This window comes from Helicoverpa zea, chromosome 7 (genome assembly GCF_022581195.2).
Source record: "Helicoverpa zea isolate HzStark_Cry1AcR chromosome 7, ilHelZeax1.1, whole genome shotgun sequence".
NCBI lineage: Eukaryota > Metazoa > Arthropoda > Insecta > Lepidoptera > Noctuidae > Helicoverpa > Helicoverpa zea.
Genome location: NC_061458.1, coordinates 7,784,726 through 7,801,025, shown reverse-complemented (window position 1 = coordinate 7,801,025; position 16,300 = coordinate 7,784,726). Strand labels below are relative to the sequence as shown.

At 34.9% G+C, this 16,300-nt stretch overlaps 1 protein-coding gene across 2 annotated transcripts in view; it reads right to left on the bottom strand.

Moving 5' to 3' along the window:
• Positions 1-11,344, bottom strand: part of LOC124631894 (RYamide receptor-like) — a 70,289-nt gene extending 58,945 nt beyond the window's left edge. The window contains exon 1 of one of the 2 annotated variants that reach the window (XM_047166530.1): positions 10,942-11,344. The gene's annotated coding sequence lies outside the window, so the exon portion shown is untranslated. The remainder of the gene's footprint in view (positions 1-10,941) is intronic. The other variant, XM_047166531.1, reaches the window with a different exon arrangement.
• Positions 11,345-16,300: the final 4,956 nt, after the last annotated feature.

Sequence of the window (16,300 nt, the reverse complement as noted above, 5' to 3'; positions counted from 1 at the left end):
ACAATGCCATAAAGGTCGACCTATTTATCAGTATTACGTCCTCGAGTTTAACGTGCCCCTCAGGAATTGTGGGGGTGCGATGCATTTAGGACTACAAACTTAATTATAGAATTCGATCCTTCGACTTTACGTGTGAAAAGACGAACGGTATCTCGTATCGTGTGGACGGGAGGTATTCGATTATCCAGCTTTGGTGTTTCCCCGAAGCAAAAATAGCTTAGTTCTAAAAGTTTTTAGAAAACATTTACTCTGATCCCAATAAGAGTCTGCAAGCGAAGTTATTTGATTTCACAAACAGTTCCCACAGTATCTGTTCTGGATTGTATACAGACTTTTTTTATTTTTCTCATTGAAAGAGCGTAGTATTGTTAGAGCTCTCGTACACAATACACTGCTATCTTATAGTCGGACGATAGTTTGTTAGAACCCGCGAATATGAAGATGAATGGCAGTGTACATGTTACAGGAGTCAGGTATCCCGCCGAAAAATGTTTAATTGGAATCACTATCACCAACACAGGCTAGCCTGCAGAGTGCGGGCCTTTTTAATGGAAAACACAAATAATTTTCTAACCGAAAGTACATTAACGCTTCACACAAGCTAAATAACGATCATAAAACTAATGAATTTTCCAGAACAAAGCGAATATTCCTAATTACGCCTTCTGCGCATTGTCATGAATTATTTTAATGTAATCCTTATGTTGAAGCCGTGTAGCAAACAACAAGCTAATTCCGTAACACATTCTCATTCACAATGGCTTTCATTTTGATAATTCATCAGAATTAATTGCTGTGCGTAAGAAATGTTAATTTAGAAACCAGAAGGCTCAGAATAAGACGATATAAATAGAGTAGATGTAATCTATTTATAGGTACTAAATAAATATAAAAAAGGTTTTGTTTGCTTGAACCCTAAAATGTCTAAAACAGAAACACAAAAAAAAATACAGTAGCAGCAAAAGGTTTTAATTGTTTTCTGATGCAAATAACATACCCCACGTATGGCTTAGTTTGTTTGGAAATAAACATAACTGGCGAAATTGCTTTTGCTAGAATGAATCCCCAGCTTATCTTTAAGGAAAATTAGCGGAACGTGTTCATACAAGGATTGCCAATATGAATGCAATGGCCGATAAGCAGCAACCTTCCTGGTACCCTTTCGGAAAGAGTCCTTAGAAATGCATTTTCTTTGTTAAGCTAAAAGAGTTTCTTTAACTGTTTGAGTGTGAAAAGCTAAACACAAAATAAAATATTTACGCGCTACTCTCACCGAGTGAAACATTTTTTTGGATCCAACTTTTTTTTAAACGTAGGTATACTTTTTCAGTCGAACAAACACTACTACGCCTGTTCATTAACATAATTTTTCATGTATTTGAACAAATGCAAAATAAAAAGGTGAAGTAACAGCAGGTAACTCCGCAAAAACCTGTGTTAGTATGTAAAGAAATAAATTAACAGATTATTTTTTATTCCTATTATTAATATCTAAAAAAAACTATTTTTTCTTCAAGCCCGGGGTAATATGTTAAGACCCCTTTGTTGCCATGAAAATATTATAAACAAGTAAGTTACATTCAACATGAAATCATCATCTTGTATCCCATACTAGGGTTTATTTACGCAAGAAATTATGTCAACTCTTGAGCGTTTTGTCCAAGCTCATATAAAATACCTATATAAAAAATAATTAGGCGTTGTGTTACCAGACACGCGCAACGTTCAACAAGGCAAGGTTGAATGCTAATGTTTAGGATAGCAGCCTTTAGGAGGATCTCTAACGATGTTTTCCAGATTAATTCTGTTTTATGAACGATATAAAGATACCTTGAGAGGGTCCAGAAGATTACCGCAGCTAGGCTGATGTTTGAAATCACTGTTCCACATTATTTTTTATAGGTTCTCCAGCTTTACTCACTTTTATGAATTTATCCACTCTAACGTCCGGGCCGCGCGACCGTTTCTCTCTCTAACGTCCAGCCGCGCGCGGCACCCGAACCACGCGCGACTCGCAACTTCGTCGTAACAAAAAACCTATACAGCTACTGAACCGTAATGGCTAAAATAAAGAAAAAAATACGAAAAAAATGGTTAAAGGATACAGATCAAAGTTAATGATATTTTAAAATCGTTAGTTATAATCTTTGATACTAAAATCCGGGTTAAACATGATTTTAAGGAGAAAAAAACACATTTATTTCTACCATTTTAAAATATAAGGGACAACTGTTGCATATTTTATCAATAAAATATTTTCAGAACAAACTAGGCTTATTACCCTTTCTTCTGATGTATATTTGATTATATTCGGTTAACTCTAAGTATTTTAATTAAATCGAAACAAAACACTACTCTTCGTAATTTTACCGCGATGTCTCCCGCGCTCGAGAAGGCTATTACGAAATTTTCAATGAATTTAGTATATTTCTGTTTGAAAAATGTATTATTTTGCTTATTACGATATTAAATATAATATTTTAATGCAAAATTTGTAAAATATGTATAAACAAAACTAAGATTGGCCTATGACCTTGACCGGACTTTTTTCGAAACAACAATCGTTTGAAGTTAAAATTAGACTAGATTTATCAGCTAAAACTGTGATATTTAAACATCATCGTAAAGCCCAAATCTTCTAGTTTATTTTGATGTATAACACTTGTAAAATAAATAAAACAAAACGACATAATAGTTGACACTTATAAAAACACTTAACGAAACGAACGTCAAACGCGTCAACTGAACTTAATTTTTTTTTTTTTTGTCAAAAGCTTGTTACACTACCATCTCTTATTTTTTCGTCGAACTATTTCATCAGCTATATAGATAATCTGTCAAAACTCAACAAATAATACCGTATTTTAAAATAGATGTAGTTAAACACAACTCGTCGCTTTGGATACTATAGTATCCATGGGCGTATGACGCTACTTTTTTCTTGGATACTGTACTATCCACGGACGTTAGAGTGGTTATGGAAACTGGCCTTTTACCTAAATGTTCATAAACTATGAAATAAATTGCTGTGGTGGCTAGACAGACTACACTAAAATATCTTTACGGTTTTTTCTATCTATTTTAAGTCATACTTGCTTAATTATAATTCGTACGTCATGACAAGTTGGTCACCCATCCAGAGACTGACCGCACCAAGCGTTGCTTTACCTAATGATCGATCAATCCATACGTATCCACGAACACTTCCACGCGAGCATTAATAATTTTAATCTGAAAATATATTTAATCTTTCATTTTAGAGATTGAAAAATATTTACGACGAATAATAATCGCTTGGGATTAAACTTATAATTTATAGACAAAGTTCGTGTTTGATGTGCAGCACGTACTTGGTAGGACAACATTTTAAAGTATATAGTTGTTCTAGTTAGTTGGTTTTACGAAATTCAGTATAGTCTGTGGAGACCTCCAAGTAATTTCCGTGTTTGTATAAATTGCCTTGGGACGTGAGGAGTTAGGACTAGTTCTCAATCACTGCGGACTTTGGAAAGCCTTAGGAGATTCTCCTCAAATTGTAGTGCTTGTTCTAGTGATTACCCTTTTGTCTTGTCACCCCACTTACCGAGTTAATAAGCTCTTAGTAGTCGTACTAACTATGATTAAAGGTTAAAAACAAAATAGTAATCAGAAAAATAGGATAATTAAATTGTAAGCATTGTTTTTAACACAAAGTCTCGCACAAAAGCGTTGTACAGAGAATATAAAACAAGAATATTTTAAAATATAGTTTTGGAAAAAAATATGTACCTATAGTTTTAGTGATTCTATGAATTTTAACTGAATCAACACGTTCACTTCTATTTCTCTAAACTTGCTTTTACCATTAACCTGCGATTCAAAAATAATGGAAAGATAAAGTAGACCATATTTCCAAAGATTTTATTCTGCCCAACTTGCAGCTTTTTCTCGTCCTATTATTACGTAAGTTTCAATAAAAACTTAGATTCTACAACTTCATCGTTCTTCAAACTTCCCAAACAAAGTTTTTCAGAACAAGATTATGCAAAACGGATATTTGTGGTAAAACGACGACGTGGGACGGCAGTCCTACGAAACTTCTCAAAATGTCTTAAATGACTGAAAATAAAGTCATAGAAGTTACTGTCAAGTCATGGTGGAATATTTACGTATCATAGCAGATTATTGAGCTATGATTGGCAATATTATAAGACAATTTTTTGTTACAGATTTCCTGCGTATAAAAAAACTCATCAAATATACTAAAGAATTGGAGAAGGAAATATAAAAGAGAGCAACGAGTGAGTCGAAAAGTAATACTTTAGAAAAACCTAAGCTTGTCCCCAATTCGAGTCTTACTAAAAACACATTGAAAGGTAGCTTTCATAGTCTTTCGATACACTAGCGGTGCTATATAGGTACCAATATTTTTAATAGCACAGGAGCATGACTAGTCGCAAAGTTTAATTACACATTCTTAATATCTTGAGAAGTTCTTTGTGATTTCTTAAAAGGATATGACAAAAGGGAACCTTGCAAAGATAAATGACTATGGCATGATGAGTGGCAGTTGAGGAAAATCGTCCGGCAGAAAAGGTCCTATTTGTTTCGCTATACATAATTTTACACGCTGTTGTTCTTAGGCATCGTTCAGACCAAACGTATTGTCGGCCGCTGACTGTGAGCGCGCGTTACGCAGTTTATTGCTTTTCCATATATATTGAAATTGTCGTTCACACCGAACCGACTATACGCTATTACGTCGCCTGTTGTCGCTGACTCTCAGTGGCCGATTATTTAACTACGCGACTATCCACGGCGGACGCGGATTGGCTACGCGGACGCAGTTGCCGAATAGCGCTGCTACGCCGCGCCCGCACCGCCGCGCGCCTCGGCCGCAATACACTCGAGAAACAAACTTCAATGAGGACAGACGTGACACGTGACACCTCGCGATGTTCGACACCGAAAAGTTTATTGCAGAAGTACATTCTAGAGAATGTATTTGGAATGCGAATTTAGTGATAGAAACTTACGAAGATGCGCTTGGGAAGACATAGCATCTGTTATGTATGAAGATTGGGGGGTTCAAATACTGAGCTCTTTTATGTGTAGAATAGTCAGCCGCTCAGCGTACGCATCTAGTGTGAACCTACACGAGCTTATTCTTTTGTTCACACATGTAGCGCATCGTACGCTATAGCTTATTGTCGGCTTGGTGAGTACGCGTACTGCAGATTGAGTCGACGTTCACACTGGGGCAGACAGTGAGTATACTCACAGTCAGCGGCGGACAATACGTTTGGTGTGAACAATCCCTTAATTAGCCATGCTTTAGCTTTATAGCGGGCAATCTTATTGTAGGTTGTCATGGTGATTTTGATTATTTATAACGTTTTTACTAGATACTTGACGATCTTTCGGTGTCCCTTACATTTCTATAAAGCGCTTTATTTCACCCTCCAAACCTACATACTACATACGAAAATCATGCACTGTAGTACCTACAAGTATTTATGTACCTACACGGATTTAAGAGCTGTTATTTAACAATTTTACGCTTTTGTATAACTTTCACTGTAATAAAAAGCAAAAGTTACCATATTTATTTCGAGGCTGTCACAGAACATTAGGCGACTATTTCCAGACAGGCACATCCATAAGTGTTAGTAATTTTTTTCCTAAGCTTTCAAGCACCGCCTTCTTTTTGTCGTTAGTCTTTCCAAGCCCTTAATCCTGTGAGTAACTGCCCCAGATATAGTAAAGAAACGTCTGCCACTTAAGTATGTTACAGTAATCTGAGCCATTAATATCATGTACACTTGCATGTTACTGTGGTAACGCCCAGAGGCCTATATGGTTGATTATGTGTTGAATTTTATAGCGCTGACATCCTGAAGTGTAATTTGTCATGAATAATATAAGTATAAAATATTCATTTTCATTATTATTGTTTGGGTATAGTTACAGCATAGTTTGATCCTAAATGTGATATCTGGAGTTATATATGTGAACATAAGAGCATGTATAAAAAAATATTGACGATATTTATGTCACTCTATTACGAAGTGATCGATAATCTTGACGCTATGATCTGAAAATAATCGATCTTGAGACACCTCTGCGACAATTTGTCAATAAACACGACTTACTGATGTTCAGTTTACGACCGATATAATTTTATGAGCAATATACTTTTTGATAGAATTGTTTTAATAGCATCTCTTATTGGCAGTTTCGTCAGGAAAACTGTGACGGACAGTGTCCGCTCGGTCGTCGAGTCGGCCCTATTAATAAGCATAATAACTACCCTCCTTTACGACCGTTCTTTATCGTTACAGCGGACACCGAAAAATTCCTTTCAACTTGTTTTTTAATGTATTTCTTAATTTAAAGATACTTGTCGAGTATGCGGGGCTACGAGCAAGACAAACATTTAAAATTAAGAAATAGGGCACAGGTACCTACTCTTTTTTTTTAAACAATATTTGGAAACAAACTTATTTATAGCAACAATATTAATAGCTTTTCGTGTTTTACTCACCTTTTTGATTAAAACGGAAATCTCAAATCTCTATTTAATTAAATTAAAATATAATTGTGGTATTTTCATTCATTATATTTAAAGGGTTTCTAAAAGTGCCCTTAAAGATAAAGATTAAGGGAATCAGGAAGCCAAATATCTTATTTGAATTTCTGTTAAAATTAAACATGATTTCGTTAATAATAAATAATTAGCAAAGACATTCGCTTTCACACGCATATTCCTAAATACATAGGTATGTAAACCTTGCCTAATTAATTAGTAAATGTAAGAGTCCCAAAGTGTAGATATTATCTCTATACATACTACACATGGATCCCTTAATTCATTACGGTGCCTTGAATAGATCTAGTCGTTACACATTTGCACGAAGAGGCGATGTATTCCGATCAGGTCGCGTGCCAACCCAACACCTCTTTGCATTGTTCTAAAATCAACCCTTTCAGTGTAGGCTGGCTACACTCGGTAGATAATTGGGTTATTTATGCCCATAGCATGCGAACCCATAGAGACGTGGCTTCACAAAAATATATGGAAGCAATTCAGCGTTCCCCCAACTCAGTTTTTTAATGAAATTTTGGCCGCTCCGAGCCCACCGCATTATCGTTCTACGCTGGCATAGAACGGAACACGTGGTATCACTCCGATGTCAGTCAGACACAAGAGAATTTGCCTGAAACTATGTGACGCATGAATGTTTTCAACGGAAATATAATAGATATTTTACTCAGTGAATTCTGATTGATGTCGCGTTTCACGTTTTGGAAATTTAATTTTGTGACGGTTAAAGTATTTGAAGAGTGTTAGGGAAATCAAAGTACTAGCTTTTATGAATTCGTTTTATTCTACAAGAAATCTAATCATCTAACAACAACATCCTTTTAATGTTAATATATATTTTTATGTAAATAAGACGTATTGTGATGCCTGAAATAAAGCTATTCAATAAAGGCCAGTACACACACGAATACAATTCGTAAGAAAAAACAATTTAATATAGTTACAGTAAGGGGCCTGATAAAGGTAATAGAACGTACCATCCATCACGATCAAATAAAACGAAAACGTATATTCTCAGAAGGAATATTAGATATTGTATCTGAAATCATTGCAATAGCGGGAACAGAATTCTAAATTTCTAAGAAATATATTACGTTTAAAAGACAGAGGACGCTCTAACGAGTTTATAATAAGTTCCGCCTTAGTTTACAGTACAATGAAAATCTGTTTTGAATTAAATAAGAATCACAAGCACTGCAGTAAACACACGCAGGTATACCTTTATGTACATTTCGAGATGTGTAACAAGACATATATATACCTATGTCTAGTTAAAGAAGTCCTATCACTACAAGAACGTAATCCTTGAAATCGTACAACCATCTCAACGTTTGATAAAAGCTTTTTTTATAGATCTTTTTGAAGGTTTCTTGATTCCTACCGTCCGTAAGAAAACTCTGGAAATGGATTACAAAACCTCTCTCTCTACAAGCGCATTTACGACAAACAAGGTATCAATATTGTATGTCCCTGTTTATTAACAGCCACCGCTATCTAAGCATCATACGTAATTTACATGGTGTAGGTACCTTTGTACACCACGGGCGGCAACGCGGCGCGCTCGTAACAATTAATCAACGTCAGAACCGACTCAAGTCACAATCTGTTTATTTCAGTCTCGACAAAAACACATACCTCATAAAACACCTTCAATTTAAAAACTTTGAAACCACGAAAAACTTGAATACTAAATCATAAGCAAAAATATATTTCACTGTATGTAAATTATCTGAAATCAATGCAAATAAGACCGTAAATCTTCGAAGTTTGTTTCAATTACCACACAAAAGCGTATTCAGTAAGATTCAGTAGAATTTTTTTTTTTGTAGCCGATTGCGTACATAAATTTAACAATTTCCATCTTTATATTAGCACGTTAGTAAAATATCTTGTGAATGTGATAAGTAGGCTCCATATATGGGAATCAGCCATTTGAACAGCAGTCATCGCCAGACAATATTAGCATAGGTAATCTGTATCTATTTTACCACATAATTATGCTTTATTGATTTGATCTTAATAGATATGTATTATGGTTTCGGCTTGCCAAAATCAATTTGCATTTATGTGGTCGATAAGTTTTGTAACATGCCACTAATAGAAAATAGGTAGGGTGAAGAAGGTCGATGAAAACATCATTATGAGGAGCATGACATGAAAAAAGCACATTCTGCCTAGTAAGGTCATAACACGAAGGTGAGGAAAAAGATTAGTTCTATATACACACATAGTCAGACATTGCAAAAATGCCTTTCAATATTGAAGCTTGCATATGGATGACAAAGCAGGTATTAAAATCTTATTCACTTTTCAAAAGTTTTAAGCATTTACGGAGACAACGGTACACCCTATTCCTTTTTACTTTCATACTGTCATGGCCCTTTGGGACGGCAATCCGTCACGATCGGAAAAAGATCGGGAACGACATTAACGTGCTCTATGATGCACGGCTGTATACCCATTTTGGTCCGATCCGGGAATCGAACTCAAACCTTCGTGCACATCAATCGTGCTACGCAACTACTAGACTACTGATAAAAGAATATCTGTTGTATGTTTCTAGACCGAATGAAATATTAAGATTTCCTAAAAATTAAAGTTTAAAAATATAAGAGAGCACTTAAATATTGCTGTAACACATCGTGCTAATATAATCTTCTAAAATTAGCGAGTCTTTAATGACACTACCTAGGTACATAGCACCCTCATAAAGGTTTTGTCAACGTTGGCATTACTGCTACACGTTCAAACATTATTATTACCTAATAATATTAAAAGGAGCACTTTAAAATTATTTAACAACTTTTAAGAACTTTCTGAAGAGACTGAGTAAGATGAAACAAAGTAAAACCAACTCTTAATTTGAATGAGAATAATTATTTGAGACTAAAAGCTTAAGACGGTTCTATGAGACATTTATTTGTCAAATATTTGCAAAACTATTGATGTTTACATTAAGTCTTCATTTGCATGCAAATAGGAAGAAAATATTTTTCCAAAAATCCTCAATTTTATTTTGACAAATGAAAATCTGGATTTGCACGAACTATACTCGTTCATATTAAAAGCAAAATCAAGAATTTATATCATTAAGTTTAGCTACAAGTAGTAACCGCAAATTCGAGGAGATTGGAGGAGATAACAGATTTTAAAAAACTACCTAGATACTTGAAAATAAATAAAAAGAAAATTTTAAATAAAATAAAAAACACATTTTATATAATGTACACTGCGATCGTAAAAATGTCAGCACAGTAATTATAAGCAGTTTTATTTGAAAACATGACTGTTATAGTTTTATCACATAATAACATGTGCCTATATTTTAGCTATCACGTATATTAAAGAGATTCTTACACGATATTAGTTGACACTAATATTAATGTCGTTAAATAGAAATTACAAATAGATGGAAAGCGCAATTTCAGACTTAGTTTTGGTTTAATTGGCTACAGCAGCCTGAAATCTAGTGAGCGCGCCATGTGTAATACAATGCAAATTGTGTTCGACGCGTGTCACCCAGAGTTTACCTTCAGTAATCAAATATTAAGCAAATCATGTTGCAAAATTTTCATTATGACCAGCATAATGTGATCGATCAAATTGATTGAATAGAGCTTAATGAATAGTGTTGGAAAGTTTTAGTGAAAGTCACAAGCACTGAGGCTTTTCAATAGTTAGACATATTTGAGATTAAATGAAGTTCAAAAATGTAATTATTTGAATTATGTGAAAGTATGTATTTTTAACTAAAATTTTGCCTGTGTCTACCAGCACATTTATTTACAACAACCTATAAATTTATCGAGATCTTATTATAAACAGCATCTTTTATGTATCTTTTCAGAAAGATACAGTAAGTATTTAAGTTTACCTATTTTCTTTTTTTACAAATACAAGAAACCGTAATACAATACAAATAAATAAATCTGACGTTAATGAACGAGAATAGTTCTCGCGATAAATATTTCAAATACGGTTTCATAAAAAAGTATCGATTTGAAATTAACACTCTATAAAAACACTTCATAAAAGTAATAATGTGAGCACCTGTTTGATTGTCAATCCAAAAGTATGATAAAAAGTACATTTTCAACTCTAGAGGAAATGGTACCCTTTCACAGACAGAAGTGTTACCACGACTGTTAACCCATCGCGCAAGTTTTATTGCACTCGAAATAATAAATATACCAAAAAGGTTAATAGATCTGTGGCAAAAATAAAATGGGAACACCTACGTTGAAATATCATAGGCTGTGTTGCACACTGAATAATAAAAAATTGTTCTATATTTGGTATGGGTATTAGTGCTCGTTATACTTTTGACTATTAAAAATATAGTAAAATTATTACATTACCTACAAAGATCCGATGAGTACGGCCAGTATTTCAGTCCAGTTCCTTTAACTAAAACTTTACAGTCCCTACAATCATAAGAGTTTAAAGTTACAAGCTAATTCTTAAGCACTTTCGCACTACTGAAACACCACCATAAAATTTTAACTGAAATAAATAATAAAGCGAAAGTCACACTAAAGTAATCAGAATTTCAAATTAAACTGCACAATCACTGGCAAGTTAAACGAATTAATTTATACAACAAATAAAAATAAGCGTTGTTGTATACGCAAGCCGGTTAACTGTGGATAAGATAGCGAGTCAGAGACGAGCGTTCGACACGCCACGGCTACCAATCTGCCCTGTGACTGTAAGCGCGAAACAAGGCGGGCGAACCACACGACATTCGTACCGCGGGAAAATTGCCCACTGAAGCTCTCGCCCGACTAGCTCCCACTTATCCAACTTTTACCCGCCTTTTTATCAAATGTTCCTTTTAGATTGCTTAAATACTCCTTTGTTCAAAGTTTTTTTTTTTCAATTGACTTTCTTTCTTTTCCCTTTTGTTTCTCTGTTTTAGAAGGGAAGCAACCTTTCTTTTAGTTCAATTTTAATAATGACTGATGGCACCATCAAATGCCATTCTTCAAAATTCTTGTCGTAAGTTTTGAAGAATGTAGTAGTAATTATGAATAAAGGGGATGTTGTAAACAGGAAAATAAGTAGACAAGGTTTATAACTGGCGGCGTTTTTTCCCGTTATGAAAGAGGGAGCTTGTTATGTACAGCCAATAAAGTACAGCCTTTGGTGGGGCCAAATTAGGCCTTTAGTAGGCATGAAACGTTCGGTCCTAGACAGCGTCTATTATATAATTTTTTCCACAATATAAGAAAAACTAAAATCACATTATAATGAGCTATGAAAGCGATATACAACTGAAACTTGCTAAAATTATTTATATTCTTTGCAAACATTTCTATGAGACTACTTATAGCGCAAATAAACTATTTTTTTTTCAGTCTATAAATAAACCAGACGTAAATACGTCAACTGAAAAGACTTTTATCAAAAAAGTATTCAGATTCGTTAAACTTTATTCCAGTCCTTGAGAACTAACGTAAAGTAAAGAACATGTTTCAGACAGCAAGACATTAGGATTTCTTCTTCAAACCTAAAATGTAGTTACACAAGTATAGAATCGGATGAAGCCTGAGAGCATTTATTATGTGTCTGTCTACTCATTCAGAATAAACTACCACGGCAAAAATGTGACAGCTGATTTTAGGCATACTTATGTGTAAGAATTTACTTTACAAATCATAATAAAGTAACGTTACGATGTATAAATAAATATCTGAAATTGATAGATGTCTGGATAACGCAGTTACAGTGCAAAACACTTAGTTTGGTCACCTTTATAGTACTTCTACCGAGACAGTTATTTATGTGAATGGTAAAAAATATGGTCCTTTGGGTTGCTTTTCAAAGGCTTTACTTTATATTTTTTCCTCGGTTTTTTTCTTTTTTTATAGCGGCCGGATGTCTGCATTCGTGCTCAGTTGATTTCAATAGACTCAATACCTTTTTATATAGATTTGTTTTGTACATAAAAGTGGTGTGATATAATATATATACCATATTATATTTTTTTATTTGCGAAAAAAAATGAGGTTTTACAATGTACATAAGTTAACCGTTTTGTAAGTGGCAAAATAGCAAACAAATAGCACATTTTTTTATTTCCATCATATAAATAAAAAATATTTAGGTTTGTATCATAACCGCCTGAAGCACATAACAGTTTCGATATATGTCAGAGTACTTACATAACTGATCTAACTGTCTTCAGTAATTACCTAACAGTAGAATTTAGCGCACTCCGAGGTCATACCATACATGGTTTGTATTTACTTAGTGTCTAGAATCATTTGTTACTTGGATATTATGTAAGCCATTAGTTATATACCTAATCAATTGAATTTATATGTAGACTATAAGATTGGTCCCGTGACTAGTGATCCAGAGGTCGTTAAAATCAGTTCTGAATAAACAGCTCAAATGAAAGCAGATTCATTAAATTACTTTGGAAGCAAACGAATTTATGCACAGAATGAATAAAATTTTCAATATGATTGATCGACGACGTCACAATATTCACAAATGTCGTATTTCTTCAGAAGTGTCTGGCTTTCTTCAGTTATTACTTTAGATTCGAATATCTTACTGCAAGCATTAATTTAAATATCACATTTTCTCAAGTAAAGCGCTTGCGGCACAAAGAGTGTCATTTGTAACCGACCTGAGACATCGTTACTTGGTAAGAGTACCGGATGCAGTAAAGGCATGTTTTCATACATTTTTCCAGAATCCTTGCATACCTACTGGAAATGTTGGAAGAATGTTTTAATTAACAATTGCCTAGTGTTAGATAACATATTTTCTACGAAATTCTGTCCATTAGAGTATTTTTATAGGTTAGTTTAATTAACGACAGATTAAAAATTAAACGCAGACTTGTAATTTAAACATTTCAGGAATTGCCCTTGGGGTCACAAAAAATTATCACGTAAGTAAATAGCGAACATTTTTATTACAATTAGATTCGTCGTATTTCACAGTGGTTTTACTTGGATCCCACCATGTCGGCATTCGTGTAGATCTAAAAAGAATTATCAATAAAAAATTGAGTATTATATATAGGTACAAATAATATAATCGTAAACAGAAAGTGGTCATATCATGAATATATACGAGTATTTGTGAATAGTTATCTTACATTCGTATTCAACGACCATATCAAGCCGACGCCATATATTTTCATTCAAACATATTATTATGATTTATTTACCTCGACAAGTGAGTCTTTCACTTAGAATGATAAATCAGGAATCACACGCACGTACATATATGCGTCACAATCGTATGAACACTGAATAAACCTGTAGGCTGTAATTTGTAGTGAATTCGACGCCACAAATGTCGGGCACATTAGAAATGGCGGCCCTGCCAACAAAAGCTTACACACAAGAAGCATCCAAATGAAAAATAGCATGAAATTTAACACAACCACGAACGCTCATATTTATGTCTATGATCACTATTAAGCTAATAACCGTATTTAAACTAAAAATATGAAATTACTGCACTTTAGTGCTTCAATTTACAACAGAATGCCGTAAATATCATAGCTTTGTTTAGATAACGGAGCTTATTTCACTCGTCTATTGTAATGAGGTAAGATTAATTACTGTTATTTGTCTGATGTTATTGTTAATGGAGTGATAGGGAACATCAATAATCTGTAAGCTGTTATTGTCATCTTGTACAGTTTACAGTGAAACTTGCTTGATAAGTTTATTAAAATCTACGTAAAATTAGAGCACCACAAATCTTGGATTATGAAAAAAATATTATAAACATACATTTTTATAACTTCAAAGCTTTTTTGTACAAAGGCCTTGGCTTAGACATAGGTCTTAGCTGTCTATCCAGGCATTCAAGAATAGCACCGGTTAAAAGTGTCAGATAAAAATACTAGCCATTCAGTAAAGTAGTGGTGCTGAGTGCCCAAAATAGAAGCTGAACGAAAATGTACGAATAGCCACCGGGGAAAAGGTTATTTAGAAGAGCCTTCAGAAAATCGATAGCGTAGAAAGTTTCTGAACATCATTTTTAAAAAGAAAATAAATGAGATTGCATGCGTTTTATTTTGTCATCATCGTTCTATGTCAAGCGACACTCAAGTTCTGAGAGCTCTTTATTTACAAAAATTTTGGATCAGAATTTTCATTTTGAACAACCATATTTAAAATACTGCACGACTTTTAGATAAAGTTTTTCTGAACCGTCACTTACAGCAGCAGCTTAAGTACTCACTTTCATTTGTCTTGTTTAATGGTTTAATCAGCTTATATCAAGTAATCAAATAGGTTATCGTACTTCTATATGTACTGGTCACGGTAAGGTAAAACCAATATTCCATTAGTGAGACATTTTTATGCTCCATTGAGAAGGTCTTTTACGTTTTTTTCACTTGTGCTTCAGGCACTCATTACAAATTAATTTTACAGGGTGCCCCGAATCTGATAAAGTTTCAAATGCATGTTGTGTTGTTTCATTTGAACATCATCATCATCATCATCATCATCCTAGCGTTGTCCCGGTTGCCCTTCCGGGCCCGGGGTCCGCTTTCCTGCTACTTCTCCTCCACTTCGCTCGGTCTTCGGCATCCCTGGTGGTTAGTCCATTGGCACGCATGTCATCCCTTACGACGTCAAGCCAGCATTTCCTGGGTCTACCCAGTCTGCCCCGGCCGGGCGGAGGCGCCATGGCTAGACATTTGTTCCCCACGTAAGTGGCCGGTTTCCGTAAAACGTGTCCGTACCAGCGTAAGCGACACTCTTGCAGTTTGTCTGCAATGTCACGGACATGAAGGCTGCCGCGGATGCGCGAGTTCCTAACGCGGTCTTTCCGCGTAACTCCACACATCCAGCGCAGCATTTTCATCTCCGTGACCCGCAGCTCCTGCTTGTGCCGCTCAAGCACAGGCCACGCTTCACTGCCATACAAAAGGACAGGCCTAATGATGGACTTATAGACCTGTCCCTTCAGCTTAACCGGCATTTTAGGGTCACAAATGTTGTTTCATTTGAACGAGGTGTCAATTTTTTTTTTTTCAATAAAGATATTAATATAAGCATTATAGTTTTTATTACATAACAGCCTCATTGATCTAGCTGTCACAAGCGCGGCTGCTGAGCACGAGTCGGGCCGAAACCGCTTTGTGGGTTTTAGAAACTTTCACAAAGCAGCCCGGAGCCTGAAAGTTGGTGATTGTTGCACTTGTGCATTGGAGAGCACGTAAATGTCGATCTCTCTCCGGTCGTGTCGGATTGCCGTCTCATCTAACTATGAGAGTAAAGGAATAGTGAGTGCACCGGTGTCTGCGCAAATGCTTGTGCACTATAATACGTCCTGCGCAGTTAACTGATCTCCTTACATGAGAACAGCTGCCGTATACGATAATCGGCTAGGAGGACATCAACATCATCATTTATTTTTTCAGAAATAACATTAATTTTAGGTCTAGTTAGTTTTTCCCTGGTCAGCAGATTTTTTTACATTATAATATAAGAGAGTAAATCGAAAATAGCGATTTGATGAAGAGCGGTCGATTTATTACATTTACTTACTTCCCATTTTACAAGAATTTAACACAATTAGCAAAATGTTGAATGAAGTAGGCAAAGAACACACATACACCATTTGCCAAGTGCTAAAATCCCACGGTAAAATCCCAATAACCCATTAGATTTGCAAGTCAAGTACGAGGAAAAGGTTTGACTTTAAACCATTAAAAGTTTGTCGAATATCTGAACT